This window comes from Rhinopithecus bieti, unplaced genomic scaffold (genome assembly GCF_001698545.2).
Source record: "Rhinopithecus bieti isolate Rb0 unplaced genomic scaffold, ASM169854v2 scaffold_15283, whole genome shotgun sequence".
Taxonomy (NCBI): Eukaryota; Metazoa; Chordata; class Mammalia; order Primates; family Cercopithecidae; genus Rhinopithecus; species Rhinopithecus bieti.
The window spans coordinates 627,136-641,541 of NW_016808172.1; the positions used below are offsets into that span (position 1 = coordinate 627,136).

General features: G+C 61.6%; 1 protein-coding gene across 1 annotated transcript in view; it reads right to left on the reverse strand.

The window, feature by feature from the left end:
- Positions 1–13,581, reverse strand: part of SBNO2 (strawberry notch homolog 2) — a 72,522-nt gene extending 58,941 nt beyond the window's left edge. Inside the window, 1 exon segment of the mRNA XM_017885658.1 lies at positions 13,460–13,581. The gene's annotated coding sequence lies outside the window, so the exon portion shown is untranslated.
- Positions 13,582–14,406: the final 825 nt, after the last annotated feature.

A 14,406-nucleotide genomic window follows, 5' to 3' on the forward strand; every position in this document is an offset into this window, starting at 1 on the left:
AAAAAAAAAAAAATTAGCCAGGCGTGGTGACACGCACCCGTAATCCCAGCTAACCGGGAGGCTGAGGTGGGAGGATTGCTTGAGCCCAGGAGTTGGAGGCTGCAGTGAGCTATGATCACGCCACTGCACTCCAGCCTGTGTAACAGAGCAAGACCCTGTCTCAGAAAAATAAAACCTAACAGGCACCCACACCTGCACCCACACCTGCACCCACACAGGAACCCACACACGCACCCCACCCACACCTGCAACCACACAGGAACCCACACACGCACCCCACCCACAACTGCACCCACACCTGCATCCACACCTGCACCCACACAGGAACCCACACACGCACCCCACCCACACCTGCACCCACACAGGAACCCACACACGCACCCCACCCACAACTGCACCCACACCTGCACCCACACAGGAACCCACACACGCACCCCACCCACAACTGCACCCACACCTGCATCCACACCTGCACCCACACAGGAACCCACACACGCACCCCACCCACAACTGCACCCACCCCCCACACCTGCACCCACACAGGAACCCACACACGCACCCCACCCACACCTGCACCCACACAGGAACCCACACACGCACCCCACCTACAACTGCACGTACACCCCAACGGCACCTGTGCCCGCACGGGCACCCCCCCCCCCCACCTGCAAACACACTCACACCTGCCGCCACACAATGGGGAAGGTGGCCCACGCCCACATTAATATCCAGGTGGTAACACTGTTCTCTCATTTTACGAGACCTTACCACCGAGGCAAACACATTGTATCACTTCTTACTACAGCCACAAATCTGCAATTATCTCAAAAGTAAAAAGTGTGGCTGGGTGTGGTGGCTCACGCCTATGATCCCAGCACTTTGGGAGGCCAACGCAGGCGGATCACTTGAGGTCAGGAGTTCGAGACCAGCCTGGACAATGTAGCGAAACCTCGTCTCTACTAAACACACACATATAAATAGCCCGTGTTGCAGCACACACCTGTAATCCCAGCTACTCAGGAAGCTGAGGTAGGAAAATCACTTGAACCCATGAGGCAGAGGCTGCAGTGAGCCGAGATCGTGCCACTGCACTCTAGCCTGGGCAACAGAGTGACACTCCGTCTCAAAATAAGGTAAGATTTTTAAAAAGCGTAATTCGCAGCATGAACTGGGAAAACACGTTGGGCTCATGGCTCTGCTGCCTGCCAGGCCCTCCGCCAGCTGTGGGAGAAGCCGCATCCTCAGCTGCCGCAAACCTTCACGCAGGAGGAGGAGGCCAGCCTGGCAAACCATAGGCACGCCGGCGGCACCTGGCCACATGGGCTGCAGCTCTGACCCTCATACCCCCTGCAGCCCAAAAATCAATCACAGGGGAGGCCCCAGGCTCGGGCCCAGACCCAGTCCTCCCTCCCCGGCCTCGTTGCCTGCTCAGAGCCCAGCCTGTCCCTGAAAGGACCAGGGTGCCACTGGCCTAGGCTCAGTGTCCAGGGTCCAGGGAGCACCGACCATGGGTGGACCCCCTTTACCACAAGGCACAGGGCCAGGTCTCCCAAGGGCACCTCAACTGGTGCACAGTGACCAACGTGCCCGACACCTGCACCCCAGGGGCCCCGAAAGTGCCGTGTGTGCGTCACGCTGAGCGACACACCGATGCCCGTGTCTCGGGATCCCTGGAGTGCCACGTGTGCATTTCCTCCCCCAGGGCCAGCTGGGTCCCCCAACCCTTGCCAAGCTGCCATCCATGAATGAAGCGGTGGGAACTGTCCATCTTCCCTCCACCCTCCACACCCACCTGCCCCCCAGTCCAAGGGCGTCCCCTAAACCACACCCCAGCCCCTGATGCGGCCGCACTTCCGCTCTGGCCCAGCAGCAGCTTAGAGACCTCGGGATGAAGACCCACAGTCCCTGGGGCCCCAGACCCCGCCGCTCCTCCAGAGGGTGCCGCCCTCCCTCTCTGTCCTCAGAAATGCTGTTGGGGGGCCAGGCATGGTGGCTCACATCTGCCATCCCAGCACTTTGGGAAGCCAAGGTGGGTGGATCACTTGAGGTCAGGAGTTTGAGACCAGCCTGGCCAACACGGTGAAACCTCATTTCTACTAAAAATACAAAAAAATTAGCCAGGCACGGTGGTGCGCACCTGTAATCCCAGCTACTCAGGAGACTGAGTCCGGAGAATCGCTTGAACCTGGGAGGCAGAGATTGCAGTGAGCTGAGATCTCACCATTGCACTCCAGCCTGAGCAACAAGAACGAAACTCCTTCTCAAAAACAAAAAAAAGAAAGAAAAGAAACACTGTAGGGGAGGGGGCCTGGATCTCAACCCCTGCAAGGGGGAAATCTGGCTTCCTCTTACCCAAATGAGCACGCCAGAGGCAGGAGGCTGACGCCGCAGAGGGACCAGCTGACATCAGCCTTGAGGGACCAGACTTCTCCAGGCTGGGAACCTTCTCCCAGCTTCGTGGGGTGGAGCCCAACCTTCAGACCAAGAGAGACCATCCTGACCTTCAACCCCATCCCCAAAGCTCCCCAGGGCTAGTCTAGCCCCTCATCCAACACACAGAGAAACGGAGGCCAGGAACCTGACACTGGTGTTTCCAGCCCGTGCAGGGCCCTGTAGACCAGCTACATGCACACCCAGGCGAGAAATGGAGGCCAGGAACCTGACGCTGGTGTCTCAGAGGCCCCGTGTGAGGACCTTGGAGACCAGCTGACGTCATGCACACCCAGGCCTGCCGCCGGACGGCGTTCAGTGGCAGACTATCGTCCACCCGCATTCCAGACTCCGACTGGCAGAGGGGAGGGGACGCCGGGGTTGTAGGGCCACCAATGTGGACAGGGCAGAGCCCCAGGGACAGCCTGTATGGGGGACGTACGGGCACGGGATCAGACCCCACAGTGCCCGCGGGCCACAAGGCCAAGACAGGGTCTGGTAAGTGACGATTTGGAGGCTGGTCCTGAGGTGCAGGAGGGACTGCCAGGGACACAGAGGGTGCGGGGTGACTACAGTCCCCCCAGACTCACATCCACCTGCACCTGTGAGTGGGGCCTTATTTGCTTACAGGGTCTCTGCACACGGGGTTGGTTACAATGAGGATGGTGGAGCGGGGTGGCCTATGTCCCTGTTAGCAACTGATGTCCTTAAGAGGAAAGAGGAGGCCGGGCGCGGTGGCTCACGCCTGTAATCCCAGCACTTTGGGAGGCTGAGGCGGGCAGATCACGAGGTCAGGCGATCGAGACCATCCTGGCTAACATGGTGAAACCTCGTCTCTATTAACAAAAAAATACAAAAAACAAGCCGGGCGAGGTGGCGGGCGCCTGTAGTCCCAGCTACTTGGGAGGCTGAGACAGGAGAATGGCGTAAACCCAGGAGGCGGAGCTTGCAGTGAGCCGAGATCGCGCCACTGCACTCCAGCCTGGGTGACAGAGCAAGACTCCGTCTCAAAAAAAATAAAAATAAAAAATAAAATAAAATAAAGTAAATAAAAAGCACGCAAGAGGTTTACAAACTGCTCACCAATTGCAGGCCTTATTCAGATCCATAGCCCAGAAACGATTTTTAAAAATTAGAGAATTTGGCCGGGCGCGGTGGCTCAAGCCTGTAATCCCAGCACTTTGGGAGGCCAAGGTGGGCAGATCACGAGGTCAGGAGATGGAGACCATCCTGGCTAACACGGTGAAACCCCGTCTCTACTAAAAAATACAAAAAACTAGCCAGGCGAGGTGGCGGGCGCCCGTAGTCCCAGCTACTCGGGAGGCTGAGGCAGGAGAACGGCGTGAACCCGGGAGGTCGAGGTTGCAGTGAGCCGAGATAGCGCCACTGCACTCCAGCCTGGGCGACACAGCAAGACTCCGTCTCAAAAAAAAAAAAAAAGAGGAAAGAGGAACGTGGACACCCACACACCGGGAGACGGCCGCATGGAGACGGAGCAGAGGCTGGAGTGATGCGGCCACAGATCAAGGGCGCCTGGAGCCCCGGAAGCTGGGAGAGACAGGAAGGGTCCTCCCCTGGAGCCTACTCCTTGACCTCAGATTCCTGGCCTCCAGCACAGGGAGAGGCTGCTCTAAGCCACCCAGTATGCAGCACTGCTGCGGCCGCCACGAGAAGATCGTCCAGGGAGAAGGCTGCTCCAGCCCTAACCCCAGCGTGCCCTGGAGTGAGGCGGCACGAGGCTGTCTGTGGATTTCCACAGCATCCCAGGAGGCGTCTGGACCGCGGTGGCTCCAGGCTGCCAACCACGGGCAGAGGCCACCGCTCCCGAACTTGGACCCTGCCATGCGCAGGCACAGGCCAGGCGGGGCTGGGGAAGCCTAGGAACCCCAGACCAGCCCAGCACCGCCTGCGGTTTCTCAAGCACACTGGGTGGCAGCCCCTCTGTTTAGGATGAGGACGAGGTGGGCCTGGCGGGAGCGGAGGAGTCGGGATCCAGGGCGAGCAAGTTCCAGACTTTCCAGTTCTCCCCGCCCCAGGAGGAACTGCAGTGGCCCTGGCTGCCTGGCGGTGAAGGGGCACTGCAGCCTCACCACCCCATACCCTAGAAGCCTATGTGCTTCTCTCACAGGGAAACGTGTACTGGCCGGACTCAGGGTCCTGTGGACGGGGTTGGAACCCAGCGCCCAGGAAGCTCCCCTCCCACTGATCAAGGACCTCACTCCGGGTGGGTCCTCCGGAAAGCTGGGCCCACGGCCATCACTGCCCCTCTCCTGGGAGGGCTCAAGGGTGTCAGCCATGGGGGCTTCACACTGCACCCCTGATTTCCAGGGAAGCCCCTGCCCATGCCTTCCGGGGCCTTCCGGAGGGGCCGAGAGGCTGGTGCCATGGGAGAGAAAGTTCCCAAGCTCAGAGATGGCCAGGAGCAGGAACAGCTTGAGTGGGGTGCTGAGCTGACAGCTTCTCTTGCCAAATCTCCTGTCCTGCCCCAGCACAAAGCCTCCCCGGTGTACAGGACCAGGTGCTAGGACACTGTGGGGGCATCCCAGATGCCAGGGCGGCAGAGACAGGAGGAGGAGGAGGAGAAGGAGGAAGCGGCACTGTGGGTCTTCCACAGGGTGTGCCCCAAGAGGGCAAGACTCCACTGCCCTGAAGCAAACAAGGTGTCCAGCCAGAGCCAGGGCCACACGCCCAGCAGGTAGTATCCAGCGACCCCTGGGCGGCAACCCCCCGCCATGCGAGGGAGGACACGGAGTTGACCTGGCCCCGCCTGACATCTGACCCCGCCGTCTGGGGCTCCACCAGGTCAGGGCTGCTCAGCTGAGCCCACAACCCCACCAGGCACGGGCAGCGCGGCGCCGAGTGAAGGCCTGGAAAGGGAGTAAAGGAGGCCCTGGGGGGGGATCTTGGTGCTTCATCCAAGCCAGCCCCAAAAGTGGAAGCCACAGGGCCAGGGGGACGTCATGGCTGAAATGCAAGCAGGGTGCGGGGGACTCCCCAGGCAGCACTGCTGTCCCTGAACAGAGGGGAGCCCGGGCCCCAGAGTCAGGGCAAGCCACGTAGTGGTCGTTGCTGGCACTCAGCCCCGCACCCTCGGACAGAGCAAGAGTCCCAAGCCAGGAATGTGAGACCGACCCCTGTTAGGCAGAAACTACATCTGGAGAACCAGACTCCAGACCCCAGACCCTAGACCCCAGACCCCAGGGCCCAGATTCCCAGATCCTCAGATCCCAGTACCCAGACCCCAGATACCAGGCCCCAGATCTCAGACTCCAGATCCCAGTACCCAGACCCCAGACCCCAGACCCCAGGTCCCAGAGGGAGGCCCCAGTGAGGGAGTGGAAAGGAGATTCCGTGACACAAATGCTTTGCAGAAAGAGCCCTCCAGGCCAGGCAGCGGGGGGCTCCAATGCAGGGTCCCCATGGCCGGGCCTCACTGCTATTGGTGGTGAACGCCCTGTCCGCCTGGCCAGGGTGGTGCGGCTTCCTATGGCAACCAAGCAGCTTCCACGCAGCTTCTGCTGCTGTGAGGAGCCCACTCACGTCCTGTGTTTATTTTTGGTCTTTTGGGGCCAGCGCGGTGGCCCATGCCTGTCATCCCAGTGCTGGGAGGCCATGGTGGGAGGACTGCGTGAGCCCAGGAGGTGGAGACCAGCCTGGGCAACAGAGCAAGACCTCAACTGCACCTGCGTGCGCGCACACACACACTCATACACTCACACACTAGAAGCCGCCTAACACACTGAGCTGGAGCCTGTGGTCCCTTCTGACCCACAGGTCTTTTTCTCCTGAGCGGATATTCAGCGAAATCCCGCTCACTCCAGACCTCCGGTCCCCTTTGAAGTGGACGTGCCCTTGTGTGTCTTCAGTCCGTGTGGAGGGTAGTCTGGCCCATCCCACACCTGCTACCGTCACTGTCTCACACCAGCGGCCTCAGGCCACAAGGTCTCCCCACCTGGCTCCTTGGGGAGTGCCAAGCGTTGCCAGCAGCCGGGCTAGGCTGACCCGGGGCAAGTGGCCCGACTGGTCGCCACTGTCCTTGAGCTCCTTAAGTCCAGCCTTGGTCACGAGGACCTGCATCCGAGCCCAGAGGGCATCAGGTCCTGGAGGAGGGGGAGAGTCCCTTCTGGCTTCAGGCTGGGCTTGAGGACAGCAGCTCCGAGACGGCCCAGAGCGAGGCTTCAGCGCTGACTGCCGGAGCTGCGTGCCCCGTCCCGACAATGGCCGTACAGTGAGGCCCTGCTCCACGCCTGGGGGAGGGAACAGAGGCCCCGAAGTCACAGAAGCAGGAACCCCAGGTTCACCAGTGGGGACTGATCCGTTTTCTCTCAAACCCAGCTGCCGAAAACGACACCCACGCGCCCTCTCTGGGCACAGCAAGTCAGAGGTCGGGGGGGCTGGCTGCCCCATGGCCACGGCTCCAAGGCCAAGGTCAAGGCCCTGCTGTCCTGGACCCTGGTCTGGGTTCTCCGGGGGAGTCCACGCCTGAGCTCAGCCAGGTGGTAGGATTCTGCACCCTGCGGCCGCTGAGCCGTGGCCCCACTTCCCCGCTTTCGGGGTGCCACATACCCCATGACGCCATCCCTCCCTCCGAGAAGTCAGCAGAGCAAGGTCCCTCTCAGGCTTCTGACCTGACCTCCCCTCCTCCAGACGGAGAAGGCTCCCACGTGAGGACATCTGTGACGATGCCAGGCCCCGAGGAATCCAGGGAGATCCCTCTGCAGAGCCCCTGTGCCCTGGGAGGCACCTCACCCATGGCTCCAGGGGGTTGGGGGGACCGTGGCACCTCTGGGGCTGACCCAGACCCGCAGGACACAGCGCCAGACCATGAGGTCTCAGCCTGCGGTCAGGCTGCATGCACGGAAACCCAGGTTCCTGAATGGCCAGCCAGGGGCAAAGCCGACCACTGAGTACAGAGCAGGCTCTGGGGAACACGGTCCCGCTCCTCTAGGGGCCAGAGGCTCTGGATGTGGAACTCAAGTATCCTCCTCTCAGCATAACCTCCCCGCCCCTCCCACATCCTCCAAGTGGGGCAGGAGCCGCCTCACCAGAGCTGGGGGAGGGGGCCACACAGATGCACCCCTGGGGAGGGGCAGCGGAGACTCCTGGGCAGGAATGTGGCCAAGGTTTCCAGATGATCTGGTTTTTCAAGAGAAGCCACAAGTCTGGGTTTGAGGGTGGCAGCCCCTGATGTTCCAAAGTCGGCAAGCAATTCAAGCAGCCACACCCCCACCCTGGGGCAGTGTTGGGTGCTCAGCCCTCAGGGTCACCCCGAGAGTGCCTGCCTCCACCTGGGGGCTCGCAGCTCCCCGAGCTCCTGGCGGTCACAGTCATTCCAGGATCTGATAAAAAGCCCCCGAAAATGCCCCTGGTCAGCCCAGCCACACCCAGGCAACACCAACAGCCATTCTCCACCCAGGCCCCGGCGCCCAGCTGAGACCCCCCCCCCCGCAGCTTCCGGGGCTGGGCCCCTGCCCCACCATTGAGAACATTTCAGTCACAGTGATGTCACCCTGAGAAGCTCCTCACTGTCCCCCGTGGCCTTGGAACCCCCTTCACACCCATGGGTTCCAGGCACCCTGGCGACTGTCTGTCCCCATGGAGCCTGGCCCTCTCACAGCGCAGGGAGGCCGCAGTCATCAGGCATGGGTCCTGCGACCCGTTCCACCCGGCCCCTGGGCACCGGAGGCCAGGCGGTGAGCACAGCGGACCCCAGAGGCAGCTTTCCTCAGTTTACCTGACACGCAGAGGAAGACGCCTCCTCGCTCCAGGCTGGACAGGCAGCCTACGGCGGTACGGGGCCATGACAGGGCGGGGACTTTCTCCGTGACCCTCGCCGGCTGCCCCTCCCAGGTTGCACCTCCCCAGCAAGTGAGTCAGTTCCAGAAACGTTTACTACCCACCAGGCCCGACGGCTCACCAGCTCCCCGGCTCCCCCTCCCCACGCCCCAGCACCCAGGGCCTTGGCCCCTGGAGCCACAGGAGGAGCAACTCCCAGGAAACGTCAGGGACCCGCCTTCCAGAACCTGGCGCACATCACTTTCAAAACACAGCAGGGCCTGGAACCCAGGCCAAGGCTGCCTCTTTCAGTTTCACTTGGGCGCTTGTTCTTGCTGGGGACGGAGGCTAATCACAGGGCTCCGGGAAGCGCAGGCACGAGTCATGAAGCAGGTCACTGAGACAGCGGGGCACCAGGCCTGTCAGTCCCATCTGCTGACCCCAGCCAGGGCCCAGCACTCCCATTCCCTGCACTGCACGGTGCCTGCAGGGGAGCTGACTCGGCAATGGCTCTCCGGGCCCCTCCTCCCACCCCATCGCTCATGGGGTTGTCCAGGGTGAGAGGCCCAGGAGAATCCGCAGGAGAGCCAGGGCACAGGACATGTGCGCGGCCCCAGGCTGAGGCCTCCACGGGACAGAGCTTCAGGGCCACGCTGCCACGCTGAACTCTCACAGGGCCTCTGCCTGGAGCACCAGGCACCCTCAGGCTGACCAGACCCTGCGCGCCACCCATGTGGCCCAAGGCCTGTCCCCCTCATGCCAGGGGTCCCCTAGGGCCCCTTCGAGTACAATGCAGCATTCCCTGCCCCCGGAAGCAGCCAGTGGTTCAGGGACAGAGCTGGGCCTGGCCGAGGGGCCCCTGGGGGGTGGGGTGACGCCATCACTGTTGCTGTCCGAGGGGCCAGGACAGGACGGCTGCCCAGCACCCCCTGATGCGAGCTGGCTGCAGGGCTGCCTGGCCGGTTCCCGGGGACACCACACTCAACCCTGTGGTGACAACAGGGGATTCTGAAGGACAGGCAGGTCTTACTTTTTGTTAAACACTTTCATTTTCCCTGAGATACAATCCACACCAGGAGGGGCACCTGTCCGGAGCATATGACTCAATGGTTTCAATGTATTCTGAGGCAGACCACCATAGCCTCTGATTCCAGAACATTCCGCTCCCCCAAAAAACAGCCTTGTCCCCAACAGCAGTCACTCCCCACCCCTCTACGGCCCCTGCAACCACACGTCCACTTCCCGTCTGTGGACTGCCCTGCTCTGAACACGTGACCACACGTCTACGTCCCATCTGTGGACTGCCCTGCTGTGGACACATCACATGAACGGAATCACGTGTGGTGGCCTTTTGTGTCTGGCGTCTCCCCGAGAGCACGTCTCCGCAGAGCATCCATGCTAGGCGCACAGCAGATCCAACCTCCGCCTCCTCACAGGGCCCAGGAGGCCCAGGGCAAGAGCAGATGGGGCCCACACGTCCGAAATCCCCATCTTGGCCAGAACCCCAGGTTTGCCTTCGCCCCCAGGGCTGAGCCCTCTCCTGAGTCCTGGGCCCTGTGACGGGTGACCGCACCTCCCAGCAAGGAGGTAAGGTGACCACGGAGCTGGCAGTCTGCTCTTCGTCCCAGCCCGAGGGTGCAGGTGCCAGCTGACCTCCCAGGGACTGGGGGCGAGAGCGCAGAGGCGAGGGGCAGGGCTGAGAGTCCATCCACACTGCTGGGCGGACAGCGGGCAGGCCAGGACGAGAACCAGGTCGGGGTGACCTCGCTCTCAGGCTACAACAGGCAGCTGGACACACCCAGCCCTCCCCGTGTGCTGTCTGACCACACAGCCCTTGGCTGTGGAAAAGTGACTGGAGGCACTCCAGGCCTGCCCGCAACAAATCACACGCACATGTGCACACAGACACAGGCCACGCACATGTGCACATAACACATGCAAACATACAAAACACATGTGCACAAAACACGCACAGGCAGGGGTGCATGGGAACAGGCAGCATGCACACAACACACACACACACACAATGGACACGTGCATAATGAGCACAGGTGCACAAGCAACATGTGTGCACACTCAACATGCACACAGAGTACACGTTTGCACAAGCATGGGTGCACAGGTGATACACACGCACCCACAACACACACAAAAAAACACACGCGTGAGCAACACACACGCAGGCACAGGCAACATGCAACACACACATAACATGAGCACACACACAAAATACACACAACAACCAAAACACACACACAACACACGAGAATGGGCACACAGGCACGGGCAACACACAACAAAATACACGCGTGCATAACAGACTCATGAACGTGGGTACACAGGCACACACACAACACACAAACACGGGTGCACAGGCACATACACCGAGCACCCATAAAACACATGCGTATGAAACACACACACACACACACACATGCACAGGAGCACACAGCCACGGGCATGCACATTCACACACGGAGAAGGCACACGCATCCGTACGACGCACACAGAACGCACACGCGTCCGTACGACGCACACACAGAACGCACCTGCATACGTACGACGCACACACAGAATACACACCTCCATACAACACACAGGCACACAACACACATGTGCATGCCCACAGCACAACACGTAGATACACAAAGGCACGTGTACACACACGCACAGCCCACAGGGCCGCGCTGGCGCCATGGGGGGCTGCCTCCAGGAGTGTTTACAGCTGTGGATTACATGACACCGCCCCTTCCCAGAGCTGATCCCACCCCCCCAGCATCGGGGCCCCCTGGGAGGGGGGCCTCTGGGAGCTGGACTGGTTCTGCAGACAGTTGCTCCTTTGTTCGGGGCAGAGCTCACTCGCGCGGTGTTGGCGTCTCCGCCTGGGCCCTGCCGGAGGGGCATCCGTGACTCTGCTGGAGCCAGGCTGGGCGAAGCCCAAGCTGGTCACACCCCCGAGGGTGGGGGAGACCTTAGGCAGCAAGTAGATGGGGGGGGGGTCTAGGGGTGGCTGGCGCAACCTCTCTCCACCTCGGTTTCCCTGCCAGGTGAGAGGGCAGTGACTGCCCACGGTCATGCGGCTGGGGAACCTGCACCCTCTATTCCGCACCTGCACACCTGGGCACCTCCTGTCTAGCCCAGAATCCAACCCAGAGTGAAGGGATGAGTGAAGCTCCTGCTACCTCTTCTGTGCTCTGCCTCACAGGCTCCCTCCCACTGGGAGTCCAGCCTCTGCCTGCACAGCCCCCTCCACACCAGGGTCCTTCTGGCTCCTGGCAGGTGTGGGCAGATGTCTGCTGGGATCCTCAGAGTTAAACAAAAGCCTCCTTCCTGTGCTCTGAAATCACACTCCAGGGGCTGGCAGGCGCCTTCCAAGTCCTTCCCTCTGCGGCCCCTATCCTCTGTTCTCCATCCCACCCACTGAGGGGCCCAGATCTCCAATTCGCCCTTTACTTGGCAAGAACTCTGAAAGTGGCCCAGAGCAGGCCACTGTGAGAAGCCATCACCCCACGACCGGGGCCACCCCTGGGAAAATCCAGGGCTGGGCAGCCGGATCCCTGAAGGCCAGAGACTGTCTGGGAAGAAAGGGTGTGGACAGCACCTACCGGGCCTGCCACAAACTCTCTGGGTCCCAGGTCCCCACCGCTCCTCTTCCAGGGCCGAGTCAGGGAGACCCATCCCAGGGAGAGCACCCAAAACAGCACAGCACCCCTCAGTCAGGAAGCAGCGCCGGGTGCCCTGGCCCAGAGGAAGAGGCCTGGAAGAAAGTTTGAAGCCCGAAATTCCCGTGTCATCGCGCTGGCTCCCCATGGGGTCTGCGGCCCTGGGGCCCTGGCTCCTTCCATACTCTTCTCTTGAACCTCGGCTTTCTCTGCCCCTCCGTAAAACACTCACCGCACCCCCCTACCCACAAAGCTGGCAGCCAGCATCAGCACAGGCCAGCTCCGAGGCTGGGCACTCTCGCTGACAGGGCGTCGTGCAACAGATGGCACCAAACCCATCCCGTCCTGGCAGTCACTGGCAGGAAGGACGTTCCTGAGCAGGCGGGACCAACAGGCATTCCGGGAAGCAGCAGCCAGGGGAAGACCCGACTACACATTTTATAGATTTCTTTTTTTTTTTACTTTTCAGAATGTTATTCAGTTCATCCGAGGACTCACCCACCGTCCCTGCCCCAGCACCATCCGTGCCCCGCGTCCCCGGAGGCGCTGGGTGGGCTCTCCACAACGCCTGCCCGCCAAGCCCCAGGTCAGTCTGGGGATTGGTTCCTCCAGGCCCCACAAGCCTTATTCTTCGGGGTTCTGGGGCGGTGAGAAGAGTGCCCTACGGGGGACAGGACCCACCAGGCGGCCGGCGCTTCCCATTCACCGACACACGCTGTTCCCGGGCCCCACTCGGGCCATCTCAGCCCGCTACCCTCCCTCCCGCCGGTCCCTGGAAGCCGGGTTTGAATGCGACCCGCACTCCCACCCCCAACACGCTCTGCAGACTCCGCCCAGACGGCCCCGAGGTCACCTAACATCAGCAAGCCCCCATCCCAAACCGGGGGACCTCCACGCAGAAACCGAGAAACTCTCTGCCCCAGAAGAGAAGTCGGAGGCCCCGGGGGCGGGAGCGGCGGGGGGAGCTGGCGGAGGGAGGGAGAGAGGACTGCGCTGCAGGGCCCAGAGGGCAGGGGTCCAGGGACCGGGGACGAGGAGGAGGAAGGGGCACGAACGCCCAAGGAGCCTGGAGTCAGGAATCGGGGAGGCAGGAGAGATGGGGGTCACGGGGCGCACGGAGTCGAGAGTCCACAAAAGGGAAGGGCAGGATACCGAGGAAAAGCGGATGCGGGGTCACCACGGGGCTCGGGGGCACCGAGGAGTGTGGGGTCAAGGGTTACCAGAACACGAAAGGTCGGGGGTCACCAAGCAGCGCGGGGCAGGGAGGCACCGGGAAGAGCGGGAAGGAAAGGTTGGGAGGGTTGTCGTGGAAGGTGGGGTCGAGGTTCACGGCAGGGGGTCGCCGAGGGGTGGGCAGGTCAAGGTTCACGGCGGTGGTCGCGACGCAGCCCGAAGTCAACGTTGGCGGCGAAGGGCGGGGTCGGAAGGGGTCGCAGCGGAGAGCGGGGTCGCGCCGCGCTCGCCCCGCCCCGCGGCCCCAGAACCCCAGCCCCGGGCGCAGGGGTCCGCGGGGAGCGCCGGACCCACAGGCGGGGTCAGGCCAGGCAGGGGTTGCGGTGGAGTGGGGGCGGGGGTCGCAACCAGAGCCTCACCTCGGCCCCGGGTCTGGCCGGGCGCGGAGCCCGCAGCGCCTCAGTTTCTCCGAGCCTCGCAGTGGCCGCCGCTCACTTCCGGGTTTCGGGCGCCATCTTGGGGGCCCCGCGGACTTCCGGTCATGCCGCGGGGCGGGGCCTCCAGCTGTGGAGGCGTGGTCTCTGTTCGGGGGCGGGGCTACCTTCCAGGCCAATCCCTTGAGGCCCTTACGCTGTCCGGGAGGGGCTGGGACTCCTAGGGCTCTGGGTTCGAATCCCACCCTGCCTGGTTCCCTTGAGACCCCAGCACGTGCTTTCACCTCCTCAAGCCTCAGTTTCCTCTTCTGCACCATGCTAGTGAAATGAAACCTGCTTTGTGGTACAGCAGCCCTTTTTTCCTCCTCCCTCAGAACCCCCTCCAGGCCTCTGCATGTGCCACGTCCCCCACTGGGGCTTACTCACCCCAGACTTTTAAACTGAGACTCCCTCAAAAGCTACTAAAATGATCACCAGCCAGGCGCAGTGGCTCATGCCTATAATCGCAGCACTTTGAGAGGCTGAGGCGGATGGATCACTTGAGGTTGGGAGTTTGAGGCCAGCCTGGCCAATATGATGAAACCCTGTCTCTACTAAATGTACAAAAATTAGGTAGGCATGATGGTGGGCGCTTGTAATCCCATCTATTCAGGAGACTGAGGCAGGAGAATCGCTTGAACCTGGGAAGTAGTTGTTGCGGTGAGCTGAGATCGTGCCACTGCACTCCAGCCTGGGCAACAGAGTGAGACTCCATCTCAAAAATAAATAAATAAATAATGAAATAAAATAATCAGCTCTGGACCTGTCAGACATACTTTCTCACCCAAAATTCTCTCTGTTCATTAATCTCTCTCCCTAACCAAATGCAGGTCTGGACACTGCAACATGGTGACAGGAACATGGGGGTTTGGGTAAGTCCCAGGGGCTACCCC